This window comes from Sceloporus occidentalis, unplaced genomic scaffold (genome assembly GCF_023333645.1).
Source record: "Sceloporus occidentalis isolate IW3139 unplaced genomic scaffold, rSceOcc1.0.p SCAF_1, whole genome shotgun sequence".
Taxonomy (NCBI): Eukaryota; Metazoa; Chordata; class Lepidosauria; order Squamata; family Phrynosomatidae; genus Sceloporus; species Sceloporus occidentalis.
This window is the reverse complement of record NW_028316981.1, coordinates 134418286-134432225: the sequence shown is the minus strand read 5'-3', so window position 1 is coordinate 134432225 and position 13940 is coordinate 134418286. Positions and strand designations below refer to the sequence as shown.

The 13940-nt window shown below is 47.3% G+C and overlaps 1 protein-coding gene across 7 annotated transcripts in view; it reads right to left on the bottom strand.

The window, feature by feature from the left end:
* Window positions 1-13538, bottom strand: part of EPN3 (epsin 3) — a 50671-nt gene extending 37133 nt beyond the window's left edge. For 3 of the 7 annotated variants that reach the window (XM_089537073.1, XM_089537124.1, XM_089537117.1), the window contains exon 1: window positions 12579-12644. The gene's annotated coding sequence lies outside the window, so the exon portion shown is untranslated. Of the gene's footprint in view, window positions 1-3425; window positions 3460-6528; window positions 6686-10819; window positions 10846-12578; window positions 12645-13495 lie in introns of those variants that run through there. The other 4 variants (XM_089537095.1, XM_089537102.1, XM_089537087.1 and 1 more) reach the window with 4 other exon arrangements.
* Window positions 13539-13940: the final 402 nt, after the last annotated feature.

Sequence of the window (13940 nt, the reverse complement as noted above, 5' to 3'; positions counted from 1 at the left end):
TCGCCCCTCACACGTGATGAGGGCGCCCTATCGCGCCCATCCCACGCCATACCTCCAAAGTGACCGGAAGCAGCTTTATTTTGGCCTGTCTGCTTGGGCCCTGAGAAGTTCATTCACACTTCACAAAGGAATCAAATTCCTTATTCTTATTTGTGACTTCTCCTCAGTTTCTTCATTCCTTTCTTTTGTTGAAGTGTGAATTGCCCTTAAAGAAGTCAGGGATGAAAAAGTGAAAGGTATGGTGATCTCTCCCTACTTCCTTCAGAAAGAAGGTTGCTGGCCTAGTCCACATATACTGATACACAGTAGAATGCCATAGAAATCAATAGACCTTCAAATCAGCAAGAAATCCACTCAAGCTGTATTGTGATCTGAGTGAGAAAACCTTACCACTGCCTATGACTCAGCACCCCAGATTGATTTCTGTCTTTCCCCATCTCAGTTCCTGGACATCAAGAGCAGAGCCTCAGTTAAGTGGCCACGATACATACACACACACAGGGCCTGATGCTTATTAGATGTTCTGTACACACAGGGTGATCAGATGTCATAACCACAAAGGCTAATCAGAAAGCTATGTACACATAAACCTTCCATCATCTGCTTGGAGATACTGGCACCATACCAGGCCAGAACAATTTCTTCTGAAAGTGGAGGCAGGGCAGGCTGGCATCCACAGTAGTGCCTGCTGGGGTGATGGCAAGTGCCAAGAATGCCAGGTGCTGCTGCTATGAGCCTCAAGGAAGGATACACTACTATTGCTTACAAGCTGTGTACCTAAACAACACCCTTGCCTTGAATGGCACTCCTCGGTTCTTTCTCTTGTAAAAAAGGACCAGTCACCCACTTCACACACCCTTTCAGCTGACACAGAGTGGTGTCTGAGAGCTACCTCTAGGCAGAAGAGTCTTCAGCTTGCCAGGTTGACAGCCGAAGGCTCACTACCATGTTCAACTGTGGTGTAGACAATTTACATGCAAGGAACACTGTGAATGTTCCTGGTGCGACCAACCTACATTGAGCATTGTTCAATAACATCCAAACAATGGCACTATTTAAACGGGCACTATGACTTGCCCCCGTCACATGTGAGGTGCAATGCTTTCAAACGCCCCTTGTACATGATGGGGACGTAAAAATGGCGACACCCTATACACATGGGTGTCGCCATTTTGATGTGACGGACGTCTAGCATCCGCACGTCTTGGCACCTTCATGACACCACAAGTGCGCTATTGGTGCCTTGCAGCGTCATAATGGCACTGCAGAAAGAAGCTGCTTTTTGCGGCTTCTTTTTGTTGCGTGAGGGAGCCATGCGGTTTGTCCGCTGCGCTTCCCTCGCACAGCAAACTAGGGTGGCAGCACCTTTATTGGGCCATCCACAATACCTTTATTGAGCATTATTGTTATTACTGCATTCTTTCAAGTTATTTCCAATTTATGGTGACTCTAAGGTTTCTTGGGGTTTACCTTTGTCTTCCACTGAAGCCAAGATATACCTCACATTTTTCACAGTAAAGATGTTTGTGAGACTGTGGCTTCATGACTGCAGATCACTGTAGTTTTTATCTTGTGATGAGTAGGTATCCCAAATCATTAAATTTGTCCAGGGCACCTTCAGTGACAAGTTTTGAAATGATAAGGACACTTTCTTAAGGGATAACTTTTCAACCTTTGCCAATTCTTTACTTCAATATGCAGTCCCAGGGAGAGTGTTGGATAGGTTTTTAAAGGTCTGTTCACAGTTTGCATGGAGCCCAAGAGAGCTGGCTAGCAGTTTTCTTAGACTCCATTGCAACAGGGCAGAGGTTCCTCGGGGAAAAAAAGCTAAGTTGGAAATCCCTTCTTCCCAACAAAATGCCTGGAGGCTGAGGAAATCTTTCTGGAAGCATCTGACAGGATAAAATGGACTGGTTTTTAAATATCAACCTTATGCCAATTGATTATCCCTACTGGGGTAAGGTATTGGTTTTATGTGTTTTTACGGCTCCCTAGAACCAGCATGGTGTAATGGTTTGACTGTGGGACTACGACACTGAAGAACAGGTTTCGAATCCCCACTCAGCCATGAAAACCCACTGGGGGACCTTGGGCAAGTCACATGCTCTCAGCCTCAGGGGAAATGGCAAACCTCCTCTGAACAAATATTGCCAAGAAAACCCCATGATAAGCCTTATGGATTTAGGGTCACCATAAGTCTTGGAAATGACTTGAAGACACACAGCAACAACAACAACAACAACAACAACAACATTGTATTTGTTTTAAACTCTTGTCTGATCTTGAAATCTAAGTGTAGTCAGCCCTGGCTAGTATTTGCATGAGAGACCATCAAGGAATACCAGATGCTGTAGGCTATATTTCAGATGAAGGAAGTGGCATAACCATCACTGTGTATTTCTAAGAAAACTCTACTAAACTCATGGGGCCGCCTTATGTCGACAGGTAACTTGAAGGCACATACAGATATATATTTGCATACTTTAATTGTAAAGATACATTTTCATAGGAAAAGTAGGGAATTTTAATAACCACAACAGCAACTACCTCAGGACAAGAAATAACTCATGTCTAGCTGGCTGAAGCAAGCAGACCAAGCTATGTCATTCTCACAGGAAGGCAAAGCAAAATCTCCAGCTTTATCGCAGGATATTTCCCCTCCTGGTTCCAAGGATGCTAACAACTGAAGAGGCATTTCCATGAAAGCATCTCATGAGACTCATCTTCACAACTTTAATTCTCTAGAAATAAGGGAACTCGTGAAACTTCAGCAGTAGCCATCAACACTCACATTATGTCACTAAACCTTGAAGGTAGTGAGCTAAATGTTTCTATGGTGGGGTACAGGTCACCAGAAAGAGGCGCCACGGAGGCGCCTCTCTTTGCTCCGCAGCAGCACTGCAGCAACCAAACTGTGTGATGCTGCTGCGCAGCAACAAAGGAGCATTAAAAAGTGGCTCCTTTTTGCGGTGCAGTTTGCCGCTGCAAACCTACAAAGACGTCCCTATGGTGTCACAGCTGCGCAGCGCTGTTTGGACACTGCACAGCTGCAACGTCATAGCTGTGTGTGCCGTGTGGGTGGTGCTGCGCAGCTGCGATGCCCTCATCACATGCTAGGGTTGCAGGGAATGTGCACGCGCCGCCCTGAGGCAACGCTAGCACGTCATGGGCGTGCCGCAAAGGACCCATCTGTACAGGGCCTATAAGTCTTTTTATAATACTGCCATCAAAATATAAAGTTGAGGGAATGTCAAGGATTTTAAAAGTCTGGACTCTTATCATGACTTTCAAATCTAATAAACAGATTAGATTTAGTGACCTCTCTTCAGTGTTACTTGTGAGGAGATCCAAGGAAGCAACTGAAGACTATTCTTTCAATTCTGCTTTTGGAGAAAGAGAGATAAGATGACTTCAGCTTTGTTTACCTCATGAACTCAGACTCCCAGAGATGGTGTCTTCCTGAAATTCAGCTTCTTCATCTTCTTGATTTCATCCTTTACCTTCTTAAATGACTCAGAATTCAACCTCTACTTACAAAACTTAATTTTCTCCATGTCGGGAAATAGATGGCCATAAAACACACACCAGGGAAGTATGTGTGACTCCCCAAACCAGCAAAATGAGTCACCTATCCTAATTCTCTCTGGGGCAGCTCCACCCTTTGCAGTAGGTATGACCTGGCCATACACCTCCTTCCCTGTTCAAAGGAAGGGTTGAGACACAAACCTTCTCCGCCTGACAGGAAGCATCACTGACAAATGAGTCAAGGACAGAAAATCTGGAAGCTGCTCACAGCTCACAGTGTTTCGCTCTAGACACTTCCCTGTATTGATTTCTGTACACAATCCAACCCACTTACTGTTTTTAGATCCAAGCAGAGCTACACACCCAAGACAATGACTGCAGCCAAGCATAGCATCAAAGGTAGTGGGGGTGGTGAGGTTTGAAGAGAACACATACTGTCATAGTTACTAAAAAAAAAAATGAAATTATTGGATAAAAACACCAAAGCCTCCTGCACTGGAACCCAGTTTGTTCACCACTACTGGGTTATTTGGATGGCATTCCCTTTCCATAGCACATACTGCTATGATACCTGTACCAACCATGTGCAGAAAAGGCAAAGCCATATAGTGGAAGCCATGAGTGAGCAGTTTATCAAAAACTACAGGGAGGATGAACTTTATACACAAGAAAAAGTTTTATACCCAGTAAGACTATTTGTCCATCTCTAATAAATAATAAATAATAATTTTTTAAAATTTATATTGCCCTGCCTCTCCCTATGGATCGAGGTGGGGTTACAACCCAATAAAACATACAAATACAAACAATAAAATACAGCAATTTCCAATAAATACGTCAGCAATAGTGATATCACTTAAAATAACTTATCATTATACAGCAGTTTTACACAGAATCATCCTCGAGGGTTAATGGGTGAATATCCTAAACAAGTTCAGATGGCTAGGCCCACCGGAAGAGCTTCATCTTGACTGCCTTCTTAAAAGCGTCCAAGGTGGTAATAAGACAGATCTCTTCCGGCAGGCCATTCCACAGTTTAGGGGCAGTGGCACTAAAAGTTCTTTAGGAAGTCGTAACCAATCTAGTTGTTTGCGTTTCCAATAAATTCTTCCCAGATGTTCTGAGTGCAGGGCGGATTGTGTTGGGAGAGGCATTCCCACAAGTAACTCGGGCCCAAGTCATGTAGGGCTTTAAAGGTAATAACCAACACCTTGTATTGCGCCCAGAAGCTAATCGGCAGCCAGTGGAGTGATATTAATACAGGTGTTATATGGTCAAATCTGGAAGTACCAGTGACCAGTCTAGCTGCCATATTTTGAACCAGTTGAAGCTTCCGAACTTTGCACAAGGGTAGCCCTATGAAGAGCACATTACATAAATCTAAACAAGAGGTTACCAGTGCATGTACCACAGCTTCAAGGTCCTTTCGGTCCAGGCAAGGGCAGAGCTGGTGTATCAACCAAAGTTGATAGCAAACACTCCTGGCCGTCGAATCAACTTGAGATGACAACTGTGATGACGAGTCCAGGAATACTCCCAAGCTGCGAACTTTGTCCTTTAGGGGAAGTGTGACCCCGTCCAGGACTGGTAGACAAATTTCCTTCCCCAGTCCTGGGGTTCCTATCGCTAGTACTTCCGTTTTCTCTGGATTCAGCCTGAGTTTGTTTTCCCTCATCCAGCCCATTACCGACTCATTCAGAGAGATGCCATCTTTAGTCACTGCAGTAGTCGGAGACATTGCGAACCATATTTGGGTGTCATCAGCATACTGATAACACTGCACCCCATGTCTCCAGATGATCTCTCCCAGCAGCTTCATGTAAATGTTAAATGGCATGGGGGACAGAATGGCGCCCTGAGGGACACCAGATGTCAGCTCTCTCTTAGAGGAGCAGATGTCCCCCAGCATCACCATCTGGATTCTGCCTGTGAGGTAGGACCGGAGCTGCTGGAGTGCAGTGCCCCCAATACATAACTCCCTCAGGCGTTCCAGAAGGATACCATGGTCGATAGTATCAAGGGCCGCTGAGATGTCCAAAAACACCAACAGGGTCACACTTCCCCTGTCAATGCCCAGATGGAGATCATCAACTAAGGTGACCAAGGCAGTCTCAACTCCGTATCCTGCTCTGAAGCCAGTTTAAAATGGGTCTAGATAATCAGCTTCCTCCAAGACAGCTTAGAGTTGGATGGCAACTGGCCTCTCGATCACTTTGCCCAAGAATGATAAGAGGGAGACCGATCTGTAATTATTTCAAATCAGGGGATCAAGGGAGGGTTTTTCAACAGCAGCTTAACCACTGCTTGTTTAAGTTTTTCCAGAATTTTTTCCCTCCGTGAAGGAAGCATTTATTATGAACTGTAGCCATGTTTTAATTGCATCACCTCCTTGAACGGTCAGCCATGATGAGCAAGGATCAAGGGGACAAGTTGTCTTCCTTACACTTCCAAGAAGCTTGTCCACTTCATCGGTATTTACAAACTCAAATTGATCCAGTTTAAGCCCAGTGCTGCCAGCTCCAAGGGTGAAGAACATGTCCCTCACCCCACCCCTGATGTTGTTGGACTCCTAATTCTTTTGGATAAGGCTGGAGGGAATTGTAGTCAAAGCTGGACAAAGGCTGCTACTACACTGCAAAATTAATGCAGTTTGGCACTGCTTTAATTGTCATGGCTCCATCCTATGGAATCCTGGGATTTGTAGTTTATTGTGGTACTAGATCTCTCTAACAGAAAAGGCTAAATAACTCACAAAACTACAAATCCCAGAATTCCACAGCATTGAGACATGACAGTTAAAGTGATGTCAAATTGCATTAATTCTGCAGCACAGGTGCTGCCTAAGATGTGCCAAGGCCTTAATACTACATCACAGTTCCCCACTGCATCACCACAAATACAAAGGATGTATAAACTTGATGGGGTTTCTTTAACAGTCAAACATTCATCTCATCCCAAATCTACTCTGACTGACAAGTGCACTCCAGAAAATGGTTCCCTCACCTTTCTTAAACCAGCAGTGTCAATTTTGAATTTAGGGCCATGCAAACCCAGTGTCCTACAACAAAAACCCCTTCCCTGTTTGGAGATCAGCAAGGTGGGAAGGAAAGGGATGATTATGAGGACAATGCAAAGAGATCAAATGGGAGTATGCAGGGATATGTGATTCACATATGCAGTGATATGTGATGTTAGTGCGCATCACTGAAAATAAATGAAGGGCACCCTGAGCAGCAGCACCATGTCATCATCACCCACCCACATCTCATTTCATCTGATTTTAAAAGCTAAGCAGAGTCAGGACTAGTTAGTACTTGGATGGGAGGCTACCAGGAAATACCAGGGATCTCCAGATGGGGTTAGGAAGGAATCCTGCCTGAAACTCCGGAGAGTTGACAATAACAGACTAGATGGGACAATGGTATGACCCAGTAAGATAGCTTTTCTATGTTACTAAGTATGAGTCTTCAAGGTTACCTGTGAAGGGAAAGCAAAAAAGCTGGAGATGTCTCAGAAACCACGTTAGCTACTAGATTGCAGTCTGGAAAAGTAACAGATAAATCTGTGGGCCAGAGGTACAAGAAGGGAGACAGAGGAGGAGGCACAGACTGAAGAGAACATGGTGGCATGTGGGAACAGCCTTGGGTGGGCAGAGCAGCATTTTGCCTAAGGCAGCAAAACATGTGCCAGCCAGTTGCAGGGATCAGCATTCTCCTTCTGGCTTCTGCAAGGTTGTAGATAAAGTTCTGCCTTCTGAAAACACTTCTTCCTTTGCCTCCTCCTCCTCCTCCCTCTCCCCTTCCTCCTCCTTCTCTAGGAAAGACAATGTTACTCTGATGAAAATGTCCCTTGCCTGTACGTCTTGGGTCAGGACATTCCTTTTTAGCAAACACCTGGTGCCTTCCTCTGGAGGAGCTCCAAGCCCAAGACGCAGGGAGCCATGAGTTAATTAAGGCTGAGCAATAATAATGCACCACTTAAGATACTCCCCAGGCCTTTTCATTCTGCATGTGTAGAAAGAAAATCTCTTGAGGGCTGGCAGGAAGGGCCTAGCAGGACACACATGCTCTAGCTACAAAACCTGTTTTGGGCTGCATCCGCACTGCAGAAATAATCCAGTTTGACACCACTTGAACTGCCATGGCTCAATGCTATGGAATTCTGGGAACGGCAGTTTTGTGAGACATTTAGCCTTCTCCATCAGAGAGCTCTGGTGCCACAATAAACTACAGTTCCCAGAATTCCATAGCATTGAGCCATGGCAGTTCAAGTGGTGTCAAACTGGTTTATTTCTGCAGTGCAGATGCAGCCTCAGAGTGGAATTGGTCAAAGCTTAGCCCTGGAAGAAGCACCAGTAGTACATGCGCCTTACCAGGGATGTAGCTGTGGGGGCGTCAAAATGAGGACATTGCCCCCCATCCCCCAAAATAAGAGTTCCTGACATTTCCCTTCAGTCCCTAAATTTTTAGCATTGCAGAAAGTGGCACGGAAGAACATTCACACCTAGAACTCTTACATTTGCTGTGTTACCATTCCCTGGGGAACTTTGCTGTTACTTTTCTTTGAATGACTAAACCGTATCTCTCAATGTTCAACTGAAGTTTTAAGTTACTGCAATCCTAGAAAACTGGGGAGTGAAGGAAAAATTTACTAATCCTTGCTTGGGAGGCCATGCCCTCTTTTTGCCCTTCCAGTAGCTAAACCACTGTGCATTACCCTTTTATCCATTGAGACATTATGGATCGGAGATTGGCATGCATGTGTGCGTGCAGTGTTTATTTCCCCATAGAAAGGTTGCCCTCGAGGCCAATGCCAGCTCTGGAACATCTTTTTTCAGCACTGCTGGGAGGAGGTGGGGAAGAGAGGCGAGAGTGCTTGCCCCTGGAAGGTTGCCAAGGGTTGTTAAAAGCGGTAAGTTGTATTGAACACAATATCCCCATGAACACAAAGAGAGGGAAACAGAAACCATGGGGTAGATAAGACAGCAGCACTGAGCAGCACATACGAAATTGCTGCAGTGACCTTGACTAAGAGTGCTGGCAGGTGGGGAAGGCAGGCTGTGGGAGAATGTGAGTGAGAGGCAGCCAGCAACCCTCCTGAAGGCTTCCAGAAGTTCCTTTTAGGCCCTGACACATACCAGAAAAAAAGAGCCACAAGGATGTTAGTCTGTAGCAGCAATACAGTGGCTCAAGGTTGCTCTCCACAGAGAATCAGGAAAGGCATACATCTTTTTCCCATAGCTCCTCGCACTTTTTGTTTTGGTCCTTGACAGGGCTTGGGGGTTAGGACTTGCGGACGATTTGTACCCATAAATATTTCTGATAGGAAATGCCTTCTGCGTCTCACAGCTCTACATCTCCAGGGACAGTTAGGAAATGCTGTTTACTTCCTAACGGCATAACTCCAGTGATCAGCCACCAGGAGAAAAATATTAAATGTGGGAAGGAAGGACATATGTACAACAGAAGAAGATGAAATCTGCTCACATGCATCCTCCCTCTTTTCTTTCCCTCCCTTTGAGGGGAAAATACAGTATAAGATCATTGGGGCAGGGATCTTTTGAGGAGGGCTTGCGCACTGTAAAAGATGCCAAAGCAGCAAGCAAAGTTGTTTTGCTTGACTTGCAAAAAAAATGGGAAAGCAAATGGGCATAAGGAGTGGAGGGAAAGCCCTGACAAAAGGCTTCTTGTTGTTGTATGCCTTCCAGTCATTTCTGACTTATGGCAACCCTACTGTGGACCTGGGACCAGCAGAGTGTCAGGGACGTAGCCAAGGGGGGGGGGTTCTTGGGGTCCGGACCCCCCCCTTCCATTAGAAGAACGAATGGTGTGTGCTGCTGTGCCGCCGCACCCAAGCCCCATTATAATGGTGGCACTTAGTCTGGACCCCTCCCCCTTCCTAAAATCCTAGCTACATCCCTGAGAGTGTAGTGGTTTGAGTGTTGGACTATGTCTCTGAAGACCAGGGTTCGATTCCCAGCTTGGCTATGAAACCCCTATGAACTTAAGCAAGTCACATGCTCTCAGCCTCAGGGGAAGGCCATGTCAAACCTCCTCTGAATAAATCTTGCTAAGAAAATCCCATGATAGGGTCACCAAAAGTTGGAAACAGCTTGAAGGCACACAACAATAAGAAATTGTGAACCTGTCACAGGTTTGCCATGCCCTTCCTCTGAGGCTGAGAGACTGCGACTTAACCAAAGTCACCCATGGCTGAGTGGGGATTTGAACACTGACCTCCCAGTGTCCTGTCCAACACTCTCAAAGGACTGCAGTTGGGCTAGGAGTTTCAAATAGCTCAAAATTCTAAGCCTCCTCCCCTTCATTTCCACAGTCAGATTAGTAGGACTTCCGCCTCTTTGAGCCCCAGGGCCAAGTCTGGGAGGATTTCCCCTGTCTGGAGCAGACTGGCCAGAGATGCTCCCATTCCACAACCTCTCCTATGTCATTTTGTCCCTTAACTCTTCTTCCTAATTCCTTTTCCAGAAAACAACAGAGCTACACTAGCAGCACTTCTCACATGAGTTATCACATGAAGGAGATTGGGGGTTTATCCCGGGAAAATCCCGGGAAAATTGGGTAATTATGCATAATGATTTCACACAACGTTGCACAAAACCTGCCATTAAAGTCGTCACATTAATGCACATTGTTTTACTTTTGGGATTTCAGTGACAATGCATTTCCGATATCGCTTTATTTGTGCAATTGTGTGTGATAATCATTCGCACAATTACTCATCATTTCTGCTTCATTTATGGGATGCTTTAAATGTGTTTTAATCTCTTTTTAATGATGAAGTCAGCCCCAGTGTGCTAAATTCCTCAGAGTCTATGGACCTTATCACACTAGCGAGATCCCATGGGGAAATGGCAGGAAAACGAGACTTAAACGAAGTACATTTGAATTTAAACAAAACTTGCAAATTTGAGGAGTTTATCACATTAGGGGACTGCCCAAGTGAAATAACACAAAGTTAATCCAAACACAAAGCAGAGAAAACTGGCAGCTTTTTTACTTTCGGGTTGTTCCAAAAGTAAAAAGCTGCTGCTTTGCATTTGGATTAACTTTGTGTTATTTCAGGTTAAGTGCGACGTCGTGTGATAAACTTTGGGCATTTCTGGGTTTTCTCTGCTTTAAATCTTGTTTAACTCCTGTTTTCCATCTTGCTAGTGTGACAAACTCCTTGACAAAAGCAACTCTTTTCTCTCCGGTTCCCTTCCTACCTACCTCGCACCTGGACCCCCAGCTAAAATAACAAGACAGAGCAGCAACAACACAACAATAAAACCGACCTGGGAGTCTTGCTTTGATTGGAAGTAGGTGAGAAGGATCAGTCTGGAAGGGGGCATCTACACTGTAGAAATAATCCACCTTGACACCTCTTTAACTGCCACGACTCCATCCTACAGAATCCTGGGGTTTGTTATTTTGGACCATGCGCCAGAATGATGTAGTGCTTTGAGCGCTGGACTAGGGCTCTGGAGATAAGGGTGCGATTCTCGGCTTGGCCATGAAAACCTGCTGGGTGACCTTGGTCAAGTCACACCCTCTCAGCCTCAAAAACTCCATGGTAGGGCCGCCTCAGGGCTGTCATTAGTCAGAAGCAACTTGAAGGCACAGAACAACAACAACAACAATGAGGCATGGGCCCTTTTTGGCAGAGGAGGCTGTAAATCCCTGGATTCCGTAGGATGGAGCGACAGCCCTTGCGTTTGTGTCAAACTGCATTGTTTTCTAGCAGGTGGAGTTCCCCAGGGCTGCATCCGCTTTGAACTGCCAGGACTCCTCTGCGCTCCGGAGTTCAGGGAAGGGCCGTTTTGTGAGGCCTCATGGAGCCTCCTCTGACCTTGTGAGAGAGCTCCCAGAGCATGGAACCCAAAGGGCAGTGAAAGTGGCGTCAAAGCGGGTTCTTTCTGCATGTGGATGCAGCCTAACCAAAGTCTGACCAGAGGAAGGAAAATATACGCAAGGATCTATTCTATGCAGTCACCCAGTCCCTGGTTTAGAGGCAGGCAGGGAGCCAGGTGGAGGGGGAGACCTTCAGCCTCTGGGAAGGGAGCTTGGGTTGGGGGCCAGGGCTTCGGGGCTCCCTCCCTGTCCCTGTCCCTGTCTCTAGCCATCTGGTTTCAGGGAAGAAGAAGACGAGGCCGGCTCCCCCCCCCCCCTCAGCCTCTCTCTGCCCGGAAGAGCCCCGCTCCTGCGCTGCGTTACATAAGGCTCCTGCTGCTGCTGCTGAAAGTCCCCTCAACAAACCCCGAGAGAGACCCAGACACTGGAGGGAGGGAAGGGGGTGACAGGGGGAGGAACCCTAACACACACAGACACACACACACACACACACAGACACGGGGGTAAGAAGGGGTTAGAGGGTGAGCATCATTCATACACACACACACGGGAAAGAGGGTGCAAGTAGTCACACACACGCATAGACGGGAAAGAGGGTGTTCACACACAGGCACACTGGAAAGAGGGCACTCACAGGTACACGAAACGGCAAAGAGGGCATTCACACACACACACACACACACACACACACACGGGTAAGAGGGTGCAAGAGGGTGCAAGTGTTTCTACACACATATAAGGGGGGGAAGGTATTGGCACACAAACATACACACATACGGGAAAGAGCGTACTCACACCCAGAGGGGACAGAGTGTACTCAAACACCCCCCCACACACGGGAAAGAGGGTATTCGTGCGCACACACACACACACTCATGTGTCAGAGGGTCCACATAGGCACAGACATAGGAACAGGGGAAAGAGGCTAGTCATGCACCAAGACACACGGGACAGAGGGTCCACAGACTCATCTACAGACCCACGCACACACACACCCCCACCCCCACGGGAAAGAAGGGAGAGAGAGAGCGAGAGACTATCCAGGAAAGAGGGTTATACACACACAGAGAGAGAGAGAGGCACAGACAGAGGGGACACAGGGGACTCAACCCCCCCCCCCACGGGAAAGAGGGCGGGCGTACAGAGAGAGAGAGAGAGAAGCCCCCGCTGAGAGCCAGAGAGAGGCCCACCCCAGATGGATACCTTGCTGGAGGCAGGGAGTGGGTCGAGAGGAGGCCGGAGCCCTGCTGCTGCTGCTGCTGCTGCTGCTGCTGCCAGGGAAGCCGGGCGGGAGGCGGAGGCGAGCGGTGGCGGCGCAAGGAGGAGGCAGGTGACAGCAGCAGCAGCAGCAGCAGTAAGAGGAGGAGGAGGAGGCAGCCCCGGGGCAGGCCGAGGGAAGGAGGAGCCCCCAGCATCCCAGCCTCCGGCCCCTGGAGTGGGCATCGCCGCAGACAGGCCAGGCAGCCCCAGGCTCTTTCCCCCAGCCAGCTCCTCCCCCCTTTCCCCCTCCTCCTGAACCCCGGAGGAGGACAGGCCTTCCCTTCCCATCCCTTGCCTGACCCCCTCCCAAAGGGCCCTCCTCCTCCTCCTCCTCCTCCCATTCGGGAGCCCTGCATATTGCTCTGTAAACAGAGGCCGGGGGGCCATCTGTCCCGGGGGGGGGGCTTGGATTGAGAGTTCCTGCATGGCAGAAGGGGCTGGACCGGAGGGCCCTCTTGGGGTCTCTTCCAACTCTATGGTCCTATGCTCCTCGCCAGGTGCCCTCTTTTCCCCAGCCACCTCCTCCCTTTTCCCCTCCTCCTCTCCAGGAGGGATTCCTCCAAAAGTCCTCCATAGATGAGGACAGGTCCTCCTTTCCTTTTCCCTTCCCCCACATTTTCTCTCCCAAGGCTCCTTCAGTTTGGGAGCCCTGCATATTGGTCTTTAAAGAGAGGCTGGGTGCCCATCTCTAGGGGGCTTGGATTGAGAGTTCCTGCATGGCAGAAGGGGCTGGACTGGGTGGGGTCTCTCCAACTCTATCAATCTATGGCCCTCTGCCCCGTTTTCCCCTAAATGTCACACACACACCCCTCCAAAAAAGTGCTGGCTAGGGAAGACCCCCAGCCTTTCTGCACACTTACCTGGCCGCCGGTGAGGAGAAGGACGCTTCATCAGGACTGCCTCAGCTGCGCAATGCTGGGTGGATGATGGGTGCTTCAGTGGAGGAGGAGGAGGCCTCTTCCCTGGCGGCTGAGCCACTGCAGTCCCGGCCGGGGAGCAGTCCAGACCTTCCTGGCTCCTTCCCTGGGTCTCTTTGGGGGAGAAAGGCAGCATAAAAATGACTTTTTTCATTTTTTACTTATGTATAAATAAATTTATTATTTTTTATTTATTTTATTATTGTTATTAATATTTATCTTACTATTATTTATTTTATTATTTATTTTATTATTATTATTTATTTTATTGTTTAATTTATTATTATTATTTTATTGAGAAAATTTAAAATTGTAAAAAATTATTTAATTTATTATTTTATTATTTATTATTATTTATTTTTATCCTGCTTTTCTCCCAAGTTGGGAC